Source organism: Gossypium arboreum, chromosome 7 (assembly GCF_025698485.1).
Source record: "Gossypium arboreum isolate Shixiya-1 chromosome 7, ASM2569848v2, whole genome shotgun sequence".
Classification (NCBI taxonomy): Eukaryota; Viridiplantae; Streptophyta; class Magnoliopsida; order Malvales; family Malvaceae; genus Gossypium; species Gossypium arboreum.
In genome coordinates, this window is record NC_069076.1 from 6,555,167 (window position 1) to 6,576,847 (window position 21,681).

Sequence of the window (21,681 nt, forward strand, 5' to 3'; positions counted from 1 at the left end):
TATGAAATTGAGTTAAAATGAGTAGAAAATGAATTGTAATAGTTGAATTTGATTGATTAGATCAAGTTAAGCCTCGTACGAGTCTATATCGAGGGAAAACCGAAGTATCGGATTCGTCGATCTAATTTGTCGTTACCGCGAACGAGGTAAGTTCGTATGAAATAAGCATTGTTAAATTTATGTTTCTAATGCTTTAATGTCGTATAAATTGTATATACGTGAATATTTTAATGTCTGACGACATATCGACTAAATGTGGCACTTAGTGTGCGGGGCAATCAAATATGGCACTCAGTGTACGAAATATTGAGAATGGCACTTAATGTGGGAGATATTGAGAATGACACTTAGTGTGCAAAATATCGAATGATTCAAAGGACAATTATAAATTGTGATTGAATGATTAAATAGAGCAAAGTGAACAGGTATACATGCTATATTATATGAATTGTTTATGAGACGACTTTATAATGGTGATATTCGGGCTTTGAGCCTAGCAAGCCATGTGCTGGTGAATTAAATCGGGCTTATGCCTAGCAGGCTTATTGCTGGTGTATAAAATCAGACTTTGAGTCTAGCAGGCCTTGTGCCGGTGTGAAATATAGGCTTAAGCCTAGCAGGCTTTATGCCGGTGAATTATTATAAGTTTATGGCTAAAAGATTTATTGCTAATATGGTAGTTGAATACGTTAAATGAGCTAAAATGATCAGGTACGTGATAATTGATTACCTATTTCAAAATAAGGTAAGTATATGTCCAAAGAATGTATTGTGATGTATGTGGAAATGAAATATGGTTATGTGCTAATGAAACATAAATGAATGAATAAGATGTGATTTGTAAAGTTGCATATGTGAAATTTGTCAGATGCTATATGAATGAAAAATGAATTTGATTATAAATGATCATACGAGATTCATATGAGAAAGATATATAATTAAATGTGTTATTTCCCATAATGTGTTCATTTGGCTATATGAAAGTGTGAAAGGGTTGATGTATGAAAATTTAATTGAATAAGTTTGTGAAAGTTAAAGTTGGTTAAGTGAGTAAATATAATATTGAATGATGATAATTTGATATGAGAACATGTTATGAAATTTAGAAAGGTTGTGTGAGATAGCATATTATGTTTACGGTATTGTAATGAAAGTATTTGTTATGTTAAGTTTATTAAGATACGAGCTTACTAAGCTTAAAAGCTTACTCTGTGTTTTCTTTTTCTTATGTTTATAGATTTTCGAATATCTGCTCGGGTTGGAAGTCGATGGAGACGATATCAAACTATCCTGTTATCATTTTAGTAAAGAACATTTTTAGACTCGGTTATGTGGCATGTATAGGCTAGTCTTGGAGTTAATTGTTTTGAATGAGTATGTATTTAAAGCCATGCGAAAATGACTTGCTTATTATGCTTAAGTTTGGTTTTACATGTTCTTAATTAAAATGTTTAATGAGTTTGGTTTTGGTAGTAGTTTTAATAGTTAGCTCATTTTGGAAATATGAAATGTGGTATAATTAGAGTGATGGATGATGGTATATTAACTTAACAGGTTTGGTTACTAAGTGGTAAGTAATGAATATGTTTTATGATTATTTTGGTTGATTGTATTGGTATGGGTTCAAATGGTTAATGATGGTAATGATTAAGTATGTTTTGGGTTAGTTAATAGAATAAAATTATGAAGTTTAGGTATATTATTATAGATATGAATTAGATGCACGCTGGAGTGTTATTTGTGTTCAAGTGTTAAGTATGGCTTTTATTTTTAGGATGAATTGCGCACTTGTATATATATGCATCATTAATATGTTCGGCCATGTTATAATGTATTTAAGTTTCATATGTGATTGCATAATAATTCATGTAATATGATTCAATTGGTTTTATTATGAGCTTGTGAAGAAGTTATCAAATGATATGTTTGATATACGATTAATGAGATAGAAATTGGCATATATTCGAAGTATAAAGTGTAATGATATATAATGGAATATGATTTTAATTATGAAAATGGAATTAATATGATGGATATAAGGAACTGAATATTGGAAGTATTAAATATGTGAACATGTCTTTGATATATACAAGTTTGGTTCGAATTTAGTAATTATGGAACATAATCAGTTGGGTTTTGATATATCTTCGTATTGAATTAGTTGGAATTTTTGAAATGTGGTTATTTGCGATATATGTTCAGTAAGGTTCTGAATTAGAATTATGACCCATGTATTCGAATTTATAATAAGTGAATTGTGGATATTTGAAATTTATAAGTTTTAAATGTTTATTAATTCTTAGTGTATGAAAGGTGAGGAATGAGTGTGCCGAACTTTGTTTTATACAGTAATGCCTTATAACCCTAATTCGATAACGGATACGAGTTAAGGGTGTTACATTTAGTGGTATCAGAGCTATAGTTTAGTCGATTCTCCTACTAACCTAGCGTATGTGAGTTTATCTATACATGCCATATTACTACTCGTGATAGTGTGACATATCCTAGCTCTAACGAAACTATTTTGTAAGACAGATATGCTTTCCAACCGAGCTAATTCCAATAGTACAGAATGTTATACTCAAACGCTTGAGTGGTGATGAGTTGAAACTCATAAAGGTATAAATCAGAATGCATGATATCCTACTATTGATAAATGTTATAATTATATGAGTATATGAGTTGTGATGTTTGGTTTGTGATTGTTACGTGAACATTTTGATTGTGAATTAATGATTTGATTTAGCGTAAGAATTATGTGTTAAGTACAAAAGTAATCATAAGTAAAAGATGGGTAGGTGTTTTGAGAATGTAGAATTAGTAATTAATTGGATATTCATAATAGTATGTGTGATGTGCATGTATATGTGAGAGATAAATTTGAGGCTTTATGACCTTCACCCCCCTCATCGGTAAAGTATTGTAATGAAATCCGTATTATATGGATTAAATAAGCTTACAAGTGTGGAATTACAGAGTTTCGTGATTGAAGGATTAGTATTGTGATCAGATAAGAGAATGAGTCAGCAAGTGAAGACAGTAATAGAAAAGATATTGGATTGTGTTGAAGGCCATTCGTAATATGCCAAGTCACTGTTAAAGAAGAAGTCGAATTTGATGAGATGAAAGTATTCAGGTATGATGTCTAAAGAACGTATTAACTGGAAGTTCTTCTAAATTAACTTCTGTTAGTAATGAGATAATGTGAAATCAATGATGACAAAATTAGACAGTGGAATAATGTTTGAATTGAAATGATAGCTGAGTGCAGCGGTTATAGTTGGGTAGTTACTATGGTTTCTTCTGAGTACTATATTTGTACATTTATCCTCAAAGGTATGTGCAACTATATATTTTCGGATGAAATTCTTATCATATGAGAACGTTATCTATATATATTGATATATGAAAGCATTTTTGGGTTTTTCGGGTTACAATTGACATTATTATATCTTTCTCTGGTATTCTATTTCATTTTATTGAAAGAAAAGATCGACAATAGAATCTGTGTGATGCTGGTATTATGTTCCTATTGGTTATTGTTCTGTTGAATGTACATGAAGATTATATTACTTCTGTTATCGTGGATTCTAGTGCATATGAGTAATGCTTTACTTTTGGATTTCCTCTGAGATATCATCGAGATATTTACCATCTGGTATGGGTGTTTTCTTAAAAAGTTCAGTATAGTATTATGTTTGGGATTACACTATCTCGGTTTTCTTATGATTATATGTGATTGTCTGCAAATGATATTCTTTTAATAGAGATGACCATATCTAATATGATCTAAATTTTCTAGTTTGATCTTGGGAGTACAGTGGTATATTTATCAGATTTATAGAGGTTGTGTTTCTGCACTGGTTGCTACTGAAATCATATTCGAAAATTCTCTTGTGTTGAAAATGTATTATTGATAACTGGGACATTATGTATCCATACGGTTGAAATGTCAGCCTTATTATAGCACTATGATTTTAATCTATCTGATGGTTGTGGCTTCAGTACAGTTCAAAGCTTCGTTGATTAATAATTGAAAAGTTATTGTTTGATAGTCGAGATCGATTCAGTTGTCAAGTTTGATTGGATTAGTTGCTTAAAGGATTAATCGAGTTACTTGTATCTGAATCTATCCATAGGGTAGAAATGAACTTTGAATGTTCACGGGTAAGTAGATGGATAGTCTGAATGACGAACTCATATTCTAGAAGATGTGATACAGAATTATATCCATCAGAACGGTTTTATTGAGAAATGTTCTTGTAGATCGCGATTGGGAAGTCTGAATGATGTGATATTTATTAATAAAGTGGTAAACAGTTGAAGACATTGTTAATTGAAGCATCAATTCTGGTTTAGCCTGTATTAGGTAAAGAGTTATTCGACACAAGAATTAAAGATGGTTTGAACTGTTGAAAGATTATGAGTCAGTGATTGATTATTAATCTGGGCAAACAATTATAGTATTGGGGGCTCTGAGTTAGAAATCTTTGTGTAATTTACTACCGATAATCATGCGATTAATCTTATCAGGTGATGAGTTATTATTGGCTGAGCTAGAAACTAATTTGATATTTAATCAGCAAATTTGTGAGGCTAAGAGGTGTGTCTGTGAATTACAAGTTAAAAAAGGGTACAACGTAAATTGATTTCTGATTTAGAATTTCAGATTGGAACCAAAAATCGTTCGTTGTGTCGAGCTAGAGTTCGTGTATCGAGAAATCCAGAGATTTTACAACAATTGTGATGTCTAGCATAGTGGTAATTATATGTCCGTATGGGGAGTACTAAAAGAATGTCAGTTTTTATTGTTCAAATGGAGACACGAAGATTATATTGTGTTACCAAAATAAACCACTGTAAGTTTTGGGTGTGGAATTACTTTGTAACATTGTGTTCTAGAACTTGAAAGCAACCGAGAAAGACATTTACTGTTGGTTAAGCTTGCGTATAACAATTAGTTATAAGATGAATATTAAGATAGCATTGTATGAGTACGGTATAGTTGCAATTACTGAACTTTGTTATATCGAATCAAATTTCGATAAAAAGAATGTGACAGCCCAAAATTGACCTTAGTCGGGATGTGGTTTCGGGACCACAAAACCGAGGCATAAAAATAATTTAAAATTTATTTTGATGCCTATAATATGTGTGTGCTCATGTGTGACATTTTTGATGATTGATTTAGTGTTATAAAGGTGAATTTCACTAGAAGGGACTTAGTAGTGAACTTTGAAAGTACGATAGGGAAATGTGTGATGACTAATTAAAGCATGCATGCAAAACTATGGACTTGCATGTCAAATTTCCCCAAAACAAGCTAGTGGCCGCCATGACATGGTTTATGGGCAAAGAAAACATGTTGAAACATGTTTTGTTAATGCATGATGAATTAAATGATAAAATAATTAATGATGTTGGATGAGAAACAAAAAATCAAAAAATAGCTCATCCTTTCCCCATTGCCGTGCAAGTGAAAGAAAAACAAGAAAAAATTGTTCATCCTTGTTCTTTCCTTTTGGCCGAAAATACTAAGGAGGAGATAGGATTTTTGCTTCATGCTTGGTTTAGAAGAGATCTAGAAGGAGATTTGGCTAAATTTGCATCAAGATTAGGGTATGTATGAGGTTGTGTTAGGAGTTTCATGCATGTTTTGGTTGCTAACTTGATGTGCATGTTAGCCATGGTTCAAATCCTTGTTATGCCATGGAAATGGCATTTGGCCAAAGTTGTTATTGTGTTAAAGCCATTGCATGCTAAATGTGAAGCTTGCTAATGATGCATGCAATGATGGATTGACTACTCTTGAAACTTCTTTGTACCAATTTTAAGTAAGACATTGAGTTTTTTTGTTTAACCATGATTGAAGTTGAAAGGGCATGATTGTGATGTATTCGCCATGATGCATTCATGAGCATGGTTCATGCTTCTTGCATGTTAGTTAAAATTTGTGTTTTGGATGGCTATGGACACCTTGAAATTGACCTTGCACTTATATGTGTATATATGATTGCACATGATATTTTGATTATGCGAAAGTGATGAATATGTTGTTTAAAGAAGAAGTTTGTTGAAGAATGTTGTGAAATTTGCATGTACATTCGGCCTAGTACACATATGATGTGAAAATCTTGCAATTTATTTTTGATTTTATGCAAGAATGACTAAGCATAATCGGCCACATGAGGGGAATTATTGTGCATACATTCGGTTAGAGGCAAGCTTAATGATGCCTATTCTTGACTTAGGTAATCGGCTACCTTGTTGTGAGCTAAGGCCGAATGTGTGCGTAATTAAAGAAAATTGACTAAAGTGCTTAGTTATGTGATGTTGAATCAATGATATGTGTATTCGCCAAGGCTAGCAAGCGAGACTTTAATAAATTGAATTTGTTTGAATTAGCTCAAGAGCTTAGAGGGCCACAATTGGATAAGGGAAGGAAAAAGTGATCGAATAGCCGTCAAAGCCGTTCGACAACATCCGAGGTAAGTCCTCAAGAAATGACCCTACTCGAATTATGTGAAATGAAAATTGATGTGTAATGACTATTGATTTATGTGTGTATGAGTATTTGAATGATACCGGGCTAAGTTCAAGGCGATTATGCTAGTGATATGTTTGTGTTTGAGCCTTAGTAACGAAAATGAAATATGAATGGGAAATGATTATTGATGTATATGTGTGCATGAGCAATTGAATGATATCCGGCTAAGTCCCAAGACATTTATGCTGGTAATTACATCCGGTTAAGACCGAAGGCAATTGTGCTAGTGACTACATCCGGCTAAGACCAAGGCATTTGTGCAAATTGTGAAATCCGGGTTAAGTCCCAAGGCCTTTGTGCGGGTTACCATAACCGGCTATGTCCCGAAGGCGTTTGAACAGTAGCTATATCCGGTTAAACTCAAGGTATGTGATTTGAAAATTATAAGCTTGCTGGAAAATTTTCAGCTAATGCACTTGTGAAACTTCCCAATAACAAGGTATGTGTTGTGTGTGCTTTATGCGCTAGGAGTAAGAGCGTATGAATATTCGCTCCTATGATGGAACGAGTTATCGGCCTTAACGAAGCCGTTATTTGTGTATGAACATAAGAGTTGGGATGGTGAAGTAAGTATGATTATGTGAATGTGTATTAATGAAATGATTCATTTGGCTATGTGAATGTAATGCTTTGGTTAAAGCTGATTTTATTGCTTGAGACTTACTAAGCATAAAAATGCTTACTCCGTTGCTTTGGCTCTCTGTTTTATAGATTTTGCTCGGTAGCAATCGGATTCGGGATCATTAAAGTCGAAGTCATCTACACTATCAAAGCCTCCATTTTGGTATAATTTTGGTTGAACTTTGAAATGGCATGTATAGGACTACCCTAATGTTGAAGGTCATGTACCTTTCGGTTTTGTGTAAGCTTGGATAGCCATGCGAAAATGGCTTATATACATTTTTAGTATGATTCTATAATAGTTTGTATGATAATCATTATGGGGTATGAAATTGTTTGAAAGGATTAGCCATTGGAATGGTTAATCATAATCACACTTTGTGCTATGTGTGCAAAAAGGGCCATTTGAATCGTGGAAATCATGAAATAGGTAATGGTTACTTTGAAAACAGATGCTGGCAGCAGCAGTGGTGTGGTTTTGAAAAATCACCAAAATTTGTAGGAATGGTATTAAATAGTGAATAAATTATGTAAATGAACCTTAATGAGTCTACTTTCATGTGGAATAAACGAAACGGTCATAGGAGTTACATGTTAAGAGATATTAAAGCTATTGTGAGATAGGGCCAGAACGGTTTCTGGGTCCCCTGTCGCAACTTTAAAAATTTATTATAAATTATCCAGAAAGAATTAGGAGTCATTCCTTATATGTACAGATTCCATTTTGAGTCTAGTTTCATTAGAAACAAACGGCACCAGTATTAAAGCTCGGTACAGAGAGATATTCAAGTTGTAACACGCGAAGGTCAGAGCAGTCGATCCCTGTAACATGGGTGACTTTAACTAATAAACTGTACCAATTGACCCGACCAAAAATTCTAGAAATAAATCCATGGATGGATATATGAGTCTAAATTCAGGGAAAATTTACGGAATCAGCTTCTGAGTTTTGAAACTCGAGATATGATTTTTAAGGTGACAGTGACGCAGATTTCCAGCCTGTCTGGAAATGTCAAATTGGTGGGTGAAATATGTGGATTTGGCTTGTTAACCCCTCGTGTCCGACACCGGCGATGGTCTCGGGTTCGGGGTGTTACAAAGAATTTCGGGTCGATGTGATTGGAAAGGAGAAATGAAAGTAATTCGTGACCGTCTAAAAGAATTTCATATTGGTAGAAAATATATGTGGCCTTGATGCGTAAAAACATTGAATTTTCAATTAGAAAATTGAGTATTTGTGAAAGTATTATAGTGGGAATAGAATTTCTCGATTTAGCTATAAAGAGAAGTTGAGTTCGCAATTCATCGGACTGAATGAGATTATTATCAAAACTTAAGAAGAACCGTAATATGTTTCTTATATATATGATGTGATGATACAGATAAGATCCTTTATCTATAGTATCTCTTACAGAAGTAGAAACTCAACTTCTTATGATGTCTACCAAAGAGCAGATCCTAATCTTAGCTCATGAGATTGAAAAGTTGAGAAATATAAGGCTATGTGAGACATTGTTAAGGCTTGTGAAAGTAAGTCACTAATTTATTCTCTGGTAAGATTTTCGGGGACGAAAATCCCTAAAGGGGGAGAGTTGTAATAGCCCGTTTTTAGGATTAACCGAAATAGTGGTTTCGGGGCCACCAAATCCGACAAGTAGATTTGTAAATATTATATTTAATATTTACGAGTTAATTATGATTTTAAAAATGTTTTTGATATTGTGATATTTGTTTTATAAGTAATTTATTAAGTTCAAGTGGTATGACCCTAAGGTCAAGTGGGTTTAAGAAATGAGGTATCGGGACCTCATTTCTATAAACAGAGTTGTAAATATTTTTATAAATATTTACGGAGTGGCAAAAAGATGGTATTAAAGTTTTGTTGAAAAATTTTATCGTTTCGATAGTTAATTAAGCAAAAAGGACTAAATCGCATAAAATGAAAAAGTTTCATTCTAATTGTTTAAGTGTTTATTTTCCATGTTTTACTAAAGTATATTAAACCATTACTTTATGATAGTGGAGATTGGTGGTTTGGCATATATGAAATTATGTATTATTATAAAGGACAAAAAGGTAAATGGAATATTAAAATGTATTAAATAAAAATAAAACATAAAATGGCCATGCAAATTTTATTTCTTAGCCGAATATGGAGGAGAAAAAGAAAGCCATTGAAGCTTCCTTAGTTTCGGCACTTGCATGAAGTGATTTAGGTATGTTTTGTGTTCGGTTTTTGATAATTTTTCTGTTTTTAAGATCGTTGCTTCGTATTTTAGCTAGCCCGTATCTCTGATTTCAAAACTGTTAAAGTATTTGAATGTTACCATTGTTGAATGCATGAGAATTTTGATAGTTGATGATGGAAAATAAATTATTGTTGTTGGATATACATGTTTTGTAAAGTGAATTTTGGTAAAAATGTCAATTTTGGATTAAATTGTGAATTATTGAAATTATGTGGTTGAAAGTGTGAATAAATGAAAATATGGGCTGTTATGAAGTTGTAGTAAATTCGGCTAGGCATGGGTTTGGCCAAAATTGAATGAATTTAATTTTTCGAGCTTAGGGACTAAATTGTAAAGAAGTTGAAATATCAGGGGCAAAAAAAATAATTTTATCATAAAGTAATTTGTGAGCTGTTTTAATACCATGAATATTTGGTTTAGCTTAATTATGGTTAAAAATGGTTAATTTGCATTTTTTGAGCTCAGGGACTAAATTGAATAAAAGTGAAACTTTAGGGGTAAAATAATAATTTTACCAAAATATGAAATTGAGTTAAAATGAGTAGAATATGAATTGTAATAGTTGAATTTGATTGATTAGATCAAGTTAAGCCTCGTACGAGTCTATATCGAGGGAAAATCGAAGTATCGGATTCGTCGATCTAATTTGGCGTTACCGCGAACGAGGTAAGTTCGTATGCGATAAGCATTGTTAAATTTATGTTTCTAATGCTTTAATGTCGTATAAATTGTATATACGTGAATATTTTAATGTCTGACGACATATCGACTAAATGTGGCACTTAGTGTGCTGGCAATCAAATATGGCACTCAGTGTACGAAATATTGAGAATGGCACTCAGTGTGGGAGATATTGAGAATGACACCTAGTGTGCAAAATATCGAATGATTCAAAGGGCAATTATAAATTGTGATTGAATGATTAAATAGAGCAAAGTGAACAGGTATACATGCTATATTATATGAATTGTTTATGAGACGACTTTATAATGGTGATATTAAGCTTTGAGCCTAGCAAGCCATGTCTTGGTGAATTAAATCGGGCTTATGCCTAGCGAGCTTATTGCGGTGTATAAAATCGACTTTAAGTCTAGCGGGCCTTGTGCGATGTGAGATCTGAGCTTAAGCCTAGCGTGCTTTATCTTTGGTGAATTATTATAAGTTTATGCCTAAAAGATTTATTGCTAATATAGTAGTTGAATACGTTAAACAAGCTAAAATGATCAGGTACGTGATAATTGATTACCTATTTCAAAATAAGGTAAGTATATGTGCAAAGAATGTATTGTGATGTATCTGGAAATGAAATATGGTTATATGCTAATGAAACATAAATGAATGAATAAGATGTGATTTGTAAAGTTGCATATGTGAAATTTGTCAGATGCTATATGAATGAAAAATGAATTTGATTATAAATGATCATACGAGATTCATATGAGAAAGATATATAATTAAATGTGTTATTTCCCATAATGTGTTCATTTGGCTATATGAAAGTGTGAAAGGGTTGATGTATGAAAATTTAATTGAATAAGTTTGTGAAAGTTAAAGTTGGTTAAGTGAGTAAATATAATATTGAATGATGATAATTTGATATGAGAACATGTTATGAAATTTAGAAAGGTTGTGTGAGATAGCATATTATGTTTACGGCATTGTAATGAAAGTATTTGTTATGTTAAGTTTATTAAGATACGAGCTTACTAAGCTTAAAAGCTTACTCTGTGTTTTCTTTTTCTTATGTTTATAGATTTTCGAATATCTGCTCGGGTTGGAAGTCGATGGAGGCGACATCACACTATCCTGTTGTCATTTTAGTAAATAACATTTTTAGACTCGGTTATGTGGCATGGGTAGGCTAGTCTTGGAGTTAATTGTTTTGAATGAGTATGTATTTAAAGCCATGCGAAAATGACTTGCTTATTATGCTTAAGTTTGGTTTTACATGTTCTTAATTAAAATGTTTAATGAGTTTGGTTTTGGTAGTCGTTTTAATAGTTAGCTCATTTTGGAAATATGAAATGTGGTATAATTAGAGTGATGGATGATGGTATATTAACTTAACAGGTTTGGTTACTAAGTGGTAAGTAATGAATATGTTTTATGATTGTTTTGGTTGATTGTATTGGTATGGGTTCAAATGGTTAATGATAGTAATGATTAAGTATGTTTTGGGTTAGTTAATAGAAAAAAAAATGAAGTTTAGGTATATTAATATAGATATGAATTAGATGCATACTGGAGTGTTATTTGTGTTCAAGTGTTAAGTATTGCTTTTATTTTTAGGATGAATTGCGCACTTGTATATATATGCATCATTAGTATGTTCGGCCATGTTATAATGTATTTAAGTTTCATATGTGATTGCATAATAATTCATGCAATATGATTCAATTGGTTTTATTATGAACTTGTGAAGAAGTTATCAAATGATATGTTTGATATACGATTAATGAGATAGAAATTGGCATATATTCGAAGTATGAAGTGTAATGATATATAATGGAATATGATTTTAATTATGAAAATGGCATTAATATGATGGATATAAGGAACTGAATATTGGAAGTATTAAATATGTGAACATGTCTTTGATATATACAAGTTTGGTTCGAATTTAGTAATTATGGAACATAATCAGTTGGGTTTTGATATATCTTTGTATTGAATTAGTTGGAATTTTTGAAATGTGCTTATTTGCGATATATGTTTAGTAAGGTATGATTATTCTGAATTAGAATTATGACCCATGTATTCGAATTTATAATAAGTGAATTGTGGATATTTGAAATTTATAAATTTTAAATGTTTATTAATTCTTAGTGTATGAAATGTGAGGAATGAGTGTGCTGAACTGTGTTTTATACAGTAATGCCTCACAACCCTAATTCGGTAACGGATACGGGTTAGGGGTGCTACAACACTGGTCTTGTATAATGTCCTATATGTATCTACCCTACGTAGAAATTTGATTAGTGGTGGGCTATTGAATAAGGTAGACAATAAACTAGTCTTTGAATCCGATAAACTTGTACTTTCCCAAAACGGAGATTATGTTGGAAAAGGTTATTTGAGTGGAGGTTTATTTGTGATAGAGACTATTTTTAATAATAAAGCCACAAATTCTGCTTATATTATTGAATCGTTTGACAAGTGGCATGCTAGGTTAGGACATGTGAACATTTATTCTTTGAAAAAACTTGTACAAATGAATCTACTTCCTAATCTAGATAATAGTAGCTTTAATAAATGTGAAATTTGTGTTGAAGCCAAGCTTGCTAGACCTTCCTTAAAAACTATCTATGATAGGAAAATTGAACTTTTAGAATTAGTTCATACTAATCTAGCAGACTTTAGAAACATAGAAACTAAAAATGGAAACACTATTATATTACCTTTGTAGATGACTACTTTAGGTATACAAAGGTTTATCTTTTAAGAATAAAATATGAAGCTAAAAAAACCATTCTCCTTTATAAAGTGGAAGTAGAAAACCAACTTGATAGGAAAATAAAACGTCTTAGATCCGACAGAGGGGGCGAGTATGACACTAACTTCCTTAAAGAGGTTTGTGAGAAAGACAGAATTATACATGAATTTTTCGCTTCCTATTTTCCATAACAAAATGGCATAACTGAAAGGAAAAATAGAACTTTAACAAAATAATGAATGTTTTATTGCTTACTCTTGGTTTACCTGATCATATGTGGGGGGAGGCCGTACTTTCTGCGAATCACATCCTTAATAGAGTGTCTCATAAAAAATTAGATTATACCCCATACAAATAAAATGAAAGATGATATGCACTTTAATTATGTTCTATTTTACTTATTTAACTTTAAAATTAAAGAATAAAATGAAATAAAATGTTTACTAACTGTCCACAGTAAACAAACATGGTCTATTTTACTTATAAACCCCTCCACTTATGTTAATTAAGCCATTTAACCAAAAAATTCAATAGCGATTAAGTTTTACATTTTTTACAATTTAGTCTTTTTTTTCTGACCGAACTTTAATACACCTATTTAAACACTCTATAAATATTTAATAAAAATATTTACAATATCAATTTACAGAAATAAAGTCCCACTACCTTATTTTTTCGTAACAACTTGATTTTAAAAGCAACTCACTTGAACTTTACCATTCGTCCAGTTAGCAAAATTTAATCAAATCAAAATTCAATATAAACTATATTTGAATCCTATAAAATAAATAATAATAATTACGAACTTATTGTCCAATCTGTGGTATTAAAATCACTATTTCTGACTCCACTAAAAACGGGTTGTTACTGTACAAAACCTTTACTAAGTTCATCCAAACATTTTCAATACACACATATATATACATTTCTTTAAAATTTAGTCCAAATCTCATCTTTATATCAATTCACAACCAAAAACATATACAATCACAATTTAAATACATAAAAACTTAGACACATTTATACCGTATGAACTTACCTAGCCAACTCAGCAAACAAGTTGAATTTGTAAGGAATAATCAATAATTTTACCTTTTCTCTAATTATCTTCGGTTTAGTTCAATTCCTGATCTAAATATTAGTTCAGCTCAATTTATCAATTTCAAACAGTTTATAATATTCTATTTTATGCATGGATCAATTCAATTTCATTTTTTGAATGCCCTTAATTTTTTACATTTTATTCAATTTAGTCCCTAAAATCGAAACTGCAATATCTTTCAAATTTGAGCTTCGATTTTAAAAATGATCTCAATTATATTATTCTAGGACCCTCTACTATTTAAAATTGTAAATTCTTCACATCAAATTCACAATCTATACACTTTAGTCCTTTTGGACAAAACTAACAATTTACACTTTATAATCTAGTCCCTTTTCATATCTAAGCTTAAAATGTTATGCCTTGATTTATTTTTTATTGTTTGTATGATTAAGCATAAATGAGTTACTAGATGGTTAAGTGATACTGAAATTGCCTTTGAAACCTAAGTTTGAATCTGTTCCTTTGATTTTTTTTTTTAAATTTTCAACATTTCCCTTGTTTTAACCCTGTTGTCGCCCCTATGGTTTAAAAAACCTAGCATTTAAACATCTTTTTTTCCCATTTGTGTGTTCAAATTGCATCCTTTTAAACTCTAACATATTTTCTCTCTTGTGATTTTCTCTCCATTATTTCTTTCTCTCCCCCTTTTGTGTGTCCCTCATCTTGTCTCCTCTCAATTGTTTTTCATACTTCTTTTTGTTTGTGTCACCAATCCTCATTCATCACCGCCGTCTGCACCACTTTGTGTCATTGCTGCCCCCTTCTCCGTCACCGTCGCGTCGTCATCGTTTTTCTCTCATCCTTTCTTTTCGTCTTCATTCCTTTCATTGTGGTCAGATCTCCCTTTGCTTTTACAATCTCTTTTGCTGAATCTCCTTTGACTGCCAAGATCTCCACTGATTGTTTGTTCCCGATTTGATTACTGGTGTAGAGTAAGTGTTTTATTTTTATTAGATCTCAGATTTCATATTTGGATCTTCTTCACCATCTTGGCCAAATCTCATGTGTGTATATTCTTTGTCTAAGTCCCAGATATGGACCACTCAGATCATCTTTAATAATTGAGGCTAATTGCATCCTCCATTTCGAACTGGTAGAAAGCGTAAGCATTTTTTAATATCAGATCTCACTTTTTCCTTTCAAAATATGACAATACCAATTCTAATAAGTGTGTGATTCATTATTTAAGGTACAGATCTGGACGTGTCAGACCAAACCTGATCTGTAGGATTGTTGTTTCAGATATGTAAATTGGAGAAAAGAGTAAGTGTTCTTCTTCTGTTTAGTAATCGAATCTATAGATCTTTTCCCAGATCTAGCATAACCAAATCTAATATGGTGTGTTTTGTTTGTTTTGTTCATTCAAAGTTCAAATCTAGACTAGATCTAATCAGATCTGTAGTGAAGGAGTGTAGCGGATTAGATCTAATGTTGTTTAGATGTACGGATTAAGGTGTGGGTTCTAACCAAATATAATATGCGTATGCTTATCTATAAGTGTTTTATGTGTGTGTTTGGTAGTATCCGTGTGAATCTATACCTTAATTGTGACTAACCAAAAGCATGAGTGCCTTTGGTGTTAGCCGAATGAGATTTGAGCCCTTTACTAACGTTGGCCAAATGTAAGTGCCTCTGGCTATGGCTTCTGAGTTGACCGAAATTGTGTATATTGTTAATGAATGTTTTGTTCTGATTCGTATGTTTTGTAATATTATGGCATAAATTGTTATTGATATTTTGATTACATGTTAAAACATATTTACTGTCATCATTTTACTAAACGCATGATGAAAATCATGCTCGCTGTTTCCACTAAAACTGATTGCATGTTGAAGCATGCCTACTGTATCAATTCTGATTCTATTATGCCATAATGCATTGCACGAAGATTGGGATGATATTTAAGGAGAAAGTTCTTGGCAGTTTATTTTCAATCTAGTGGTTTATCCACATATTTCTGGCAATTTATCTACAATTTTGGCGATTTATCCACATATATTCTAGCAGTTTATCTGCAAATGTTAGTGGCATGTCCAAAATATGGTGTGTAGGGATGGAGGAGTTCTGGGGAACTCTTACTGTGGTATGTAGCGGATAATGGGTAAGAATTTTTTCTAAAAAAAAAGGTTGCATTGTTAAACATGAGCATGTACATACATGATATAATTTATGCTATTTATGTTAGTGGTTTCGAGACCACAAATACAAAGTCAAAATATTTATTTTATTATTTTATTAAAGTTTACAGCATGATAGAATTATTATGTGAAAGTTTCGTAAAGAAATTTTACTGTTTGAATGTTTAATTCGATAAAAAGGACTAAATCGCGTAAAGTGTAAAAGTGGAGTTCTATTAGCTAAAAGTATCTAATAGCTATAGAACCTTAATGTTAAGGTCCTTATGTTGTAATTAAACCATTTTTATTGTAAGTGGACAAATATGGACACATATAAGTGATTTTTTTTGTTTATTAATTAAAAGGTTAAAATGGTAAAATGGTTAAATTAGTTAAATAAAATAAAACAAAACAAGTTAAAGCTTTATTCTCATCTTTTTGCACCGAATATTAAAGGAAGAAGAAGCTAGTTTAGTGTTTAACATTCGGCAACCTTGAATTCTTCAATTAGGTATATATTTTGACTCAGTTTTTAATGATTTTTACGTTTTGAGATCGTTGCTTCGTATTCTAGCTAGCCTGTACCTTAGATTTTGAAATTATTAAAGATATTTCATGTTTCCGCTGTTGAATGTTTGAGTACTTGGATGTTTGATGATAGATTTTGAATATTTTTTAATAGTTAAATTAGTTTTGTAAAGTGATTTTTGACAAAAATGTCAAAAAGGGATTAAATTGAGAAAATGTAAAATTAGGTGGTTAAAAGTGTGAAATAATGAAATATTTGGGATGCTAGGGGTCCCTATGAAATTCGGCTAGGCATGGGTTGGTGCTAAATTGCATGAATTTGTAATTTTATGTGATAAGGACTAAATTGTAAATAATGTGAAAGTATAGGGACAAATGCGTAAATTTTACAAAATATGAATTATGGACTAAATTGAATAGATTTAATGCTGAATGTATTGAATTTGATAATATATAGATCAAGATAAGCCGAGATCGAGTTTAGATCGGGGAAAAAGGAAGATTAATGAATAGCCGATAGTTTTTATCTGAGCAATACGAGGTAAGTTCGTATAATTAGAATCAAACTTTTACATATTTGAAATTATTTGAAATGAATGTTTATAATTGAGTAATTGATTTAATTGAACTACGGATGCCTTATTGATATATTATGATGGTTACCGAGCCCTGTTTGGACCGTATGAATTCGTAGGATATGAGTGACATATCACTAGGGTTACCATTTTAGTCGAGCTCCTGAATTTGTTGCGGACTTACCATAGCTCGTTTGAGCTTACCGATATATTAGCTTGTATAAGCTTATTGTTCAGCTCGTCAGAGCTTACTGTTCAGCTCGTCAGAGCTTACTGTTTCAGCTTAATAGAGCTTACTATTTATCAGCTCAGGAGGAGCTTACCGATCATGAATCCAAAGAACAGAAATGATAATGAATTGATAGATTACTGATGTATATCACCCGAGTATCCTTTGAAGTTCTAATAGGTTCAACAGGCATAAATATTGTTTATATTGATGGGTACTGTTATTGAGTGAATTATGGATTATATGGTTGAGAGTGAAATGTTGAATATGATGTCCATGTTCTATGGATTTGATATGAACTATATATATATATTGAGTATTGACTTGAGATAATGGATGATTTCATGTATTTATATGACTAACCTATTGATGAATGCTTGTGTTAGGCATTTGGAAATTTTAATGAGTTTACCTTATTTATTTATCTTGATTTGGTACAAATGGTAAGTTTAATTCTAAAATATATGAGCTTACTAAGCTATAAAGCTTACTTTGTTTCTTTTTCTATGTTTGATAGAGGTTTATTAGCTCGCTCATTTCGAACAACTCGGAGTTACACATCACACTATCCATTTGCTGATTGGTACTTTTGAACTCGTGGATTATTGTAAATATGGCATGTATAGGCTAGTCTTAATAGTGATAATTATGGTTACTTGAGATTATGGATTTGGTACTTTTTGTGTATAAGTTAAGCCATGTGGTTTGGCTTATTTTGGTATCATGTTTTGGTTGTGTATAAGTGTTCAATTATGATATATGTTTTGGCAAGAAATAGATGAAATGAAAATGTGCAAATGATGTTTTGATATGTAGTTGACATATGAATGGATAATGCATGATATTAATTAGGTGATTGAGTACTAAATTGAATTGGTATATTATGTGTATGAAATGTTATAGAATGGTTGCCAATTGGGTTATGAAATGTTGTCATTTATGTTTGTGTATTCTTGTGTATATAGGGTGGCAAATAGCCTATTTTTGTCCACATAGGTAGGGACACGGGTGTGTGTCTCAGCTATGTGTGACACATAGTCATGTTACACGGCCGTGTGTCCCCTGATGTTGTAATTGAATTGAAGTCAAAATGCTCCACACGGCCTCACACACGAGTGTGTGACCGGTCATGTGGTACAAGTCAGTATGCCCTACAGTTTTGGCACGGCCTGATACACGAGCGTGTGTGGCTATTTCGAAGGGCTCACGGGCGTGTGGTTAGACGTGTGACCCAAGTCTGTATACTCTCCAGTTTTTACACGGCCTGGCACACAGGCTTGCCTTCGGTCGTGTGATGCAAGTTAGTATGTATGCCTTGTTTCCATACAGTTTATGACATGAGCATGTCTACTAGCCGTGTGAGGCACACAGCCTGTTCACACGGGCGTGTGACCCTTATATGTTTGAAAATTTTCAAAGTATCCAAAATTTTTATATGTTATCGGTTTAGTCTCGAACCACTTCTGAAGCACGTTTAAGGCCTCGTAGGCCCTGTTTAGGGACAATATGATTGTATTGAATGATATTTGTATAATGTATGAGATAAGATTATTAAATGATGTGTATTGATCGATAATACCTCGTAACCCTACTCCGACGATGAATATGGGTTAGGGGTGTTATAAGCTTGATTTCTATTTTATCCTATTGCAACTTAAAAACTTATGTGTTGAGACTCACATTGAGCTCTATAGGTCACTCCTTAATTTATTGTTTTTATAAGGAATTCACGAGGTTAGGATCTAGACTCGACATACGGAGAATCATCTCAGACTTTTTATTTTACTTTAAAAAGTATTTTCACTTTAAATTATCAATTTCTATTTGGGGACTATAATAATTTATTTGGTCTGTGGCATGGGTTGGTTTTAGTTTGCTTACAAGCAAAACGTTTGAAATTGAACAAACTTACGATTATGCTTAAATATGAATGAAACCTGATTTTAAATATAAAATTGGTTAAAAATACTTTTTCCGTTGTGTAATTGAAACTGGATTTCTAAAAAAATATTTTAATCAAGAAAATTTACAAAGTTTTCAAAAATACAAAATCTTTACAAATTAGTCTCTAGATTTTAAACTAGTTTAATAGCACACGTTTTTTTTTATCTTGTTTTTGTAAAATTTGATATCAATTAAGTTTTCCAAATGACATAAGAGTTTTTACAAGATAAACTCTAACCCAATTTGGTTTAAAACCCAATAATTTTTATTAAACTAATAAAATTACCCAAACGTATCTTCCATAGAATAAGCAAATGATTTCAAAAGTAAACTTTTGAATCCAACTGTTTTACTAGGCCATTACTAAAAATTCGGACATAACTACTGGGCCGGGTTAAGGAGGTTACATAAATATATCAATTCAACACTAAAATATTCAAGAAGTCAACAATGACAATTTTTAGAAACTTTAACAATTTTGCAAATTAGTACATGGGCTAGTTAAATCATGCTCTCATAACCTCAAAAACAGAAAAGTTACAAGAGAATGACTTGATTAAACTTAAAAATTGAAGTCTAAAAGTCTTGAAAGTTTAAAACCCTATTCTCCTCTTTTGCTTCGTTGAATATAAAATGTTTTGCTTTCATTTAACTTTAGCTTATATATTTATTTTAGTTTTAGTTAATCTCAATAAATTAACTAAAGTTTAATTAATTAATTTTTAATCTAAATTAACAATATCACTGGATTACAATTAACATCCACCACCGGTCATTATTAAAATGGTCTAATTGCTTATTTGGTTTTTAGTTAATTAAAATTTTATAGCGATAAATTTTTACAGTTTATTCATTTTACAATAATTAACTATCAATTTGACAAAATTAAAGGAGAAAATTTTAATATATTTTAACATTAATCTATTCAACATTAATATTTAATAGTTACGGACTCAAACATCGAAAATGGGTTTCCGAAACCATTGAAAAACAGAATGTTACAACATTGTCCTATGTTTTCCCCCAATTTTAATTGTTAAGCTCATCACCTTATTTCTCATTCTCTCACCTCCTTTTCTCTCCAAATATGTTTAAGATATGGTTTGATATTAGTGAGTACAGCCAACTAGCGAGTAATTGTGCATTATAGAAGTGAAAGATTTATTTTAAGCTCATGAAATGATTTTTAATTTGAGCGCATTATAAAAATTTTCACTTTTTTCACTCACAATGCTTTTAACTCTATTCATACTTTTACTCACTCGCTTTACTTTTAACATTCACATTACTTTTGTTCACTAAATATTTTTCATTCTAAGCACATTTTAGCGGGAGTATACACACACTATATCGAACTATCTCTTCATTATTCACTCGAATTCATTTTTTAAAACCACTAAAATATTTCAACCCAACCCTTAATGTCCGTGGTCTAATGTCTAGTAGTAAATCTGAACTGTGTTAATAAATATAATTTGTTTTCTCTCCTTACTTTGCATTTAATCTATTTTGTTTGATTTTATTTCAATTTCTAGTAGAACAATATTGTTTTACAACCAACCAAATGATATGTTTAAACAATAATTTCAACAAAGTACGAGTACTTTGATTCGTACAACATTTCATTCAAAATAAACTATTAATAAATGTGAAACTTAGGTCTAATATTCTTTTATCCACGTGTAAACGACTTCACCCCAAAAAATTAATACCTGCACACTACGCAAAAATCAAAAAAAGGCCAAAAGAAAATAACCAAATCCAACAACCAGCTGTGAAGAAAAAGAAAATAAAGTTATAGTTTAATAAAGATATGGTAGCCTTTCCTGCCTCTATATTCAAAGAGATTAATGCTGAAAATTAGAGTAACATAAAGTACCTTTCGCTTTATCATTTTCTTTTATTCAAGTTTACAATCAGTCAACACGCGCTAATCAGCGGTGAACACTAAATTCAAAATTCCATGATTTTAATTTTTTTTTTGCCATTGAAAAATTATGGCTTCATCTCTCTCTATCTCTATCTCTTTGTGTATATATAAACTCAGCCTGGCTTTGATGAAACCATGAAGGTGGAAGTGGACATAAGCAATGAAGAAGGTTTGGAAGAATAATAAAGTAGTGTTTTCGCTGCTTCTGGTGACTATACTTTTATCAATGGCGACTTCTGGCTCTCTCTTAGCTGAAGCAAGAATTCCCAACTTCTTAGCTATCCAAGGTTTGTTTTCTTTCTTCTTCATATTATTTTCATCACCCTTATTTTTAATTGTATGGTCGAGGGGAATATGAAATCAGTTGGAGTTTTAAATTTGACTTGGAAATCAATGTTGAAAT

At 31.6% G+C, this 21,681-nt stretch overlaps 1 long non-coding RNA gene across 3 annotated transcripts; it reads left to right on the forward strand.

Annotated features, from left to right (window-relative positions):
- Positions 1–14,380: 14,380 nt before the first annotated feature.
- Positions 14,381–18,272, forward strand: LOC108457281 (uncharacterized). Of its 3 annotated transcripts, none has more exons than XR_001867071.2 (5): positions 14,381–14,887; positions 14,982–15,057; positions 15,151–15,218; positions 17,058–17,141; positions 17,922–18,272. It is a non-coding gene; the product is annotated as an uncharacterized LOC108457281 (long non-coding RNA). The 3 variants fall into 3 exon arrangements; XR_008285760.1 differs by having other exon boundaries at positions 14,988–15,057; positions 15,145–15,218; XR_001867069.2 differs by having other exon boundaries at positions 14,385–14,887; positions 15,145–15,218.
- The last annotated feature ends 3,409 nt before the right edge of the window (positions 18,273–21,681 follow it).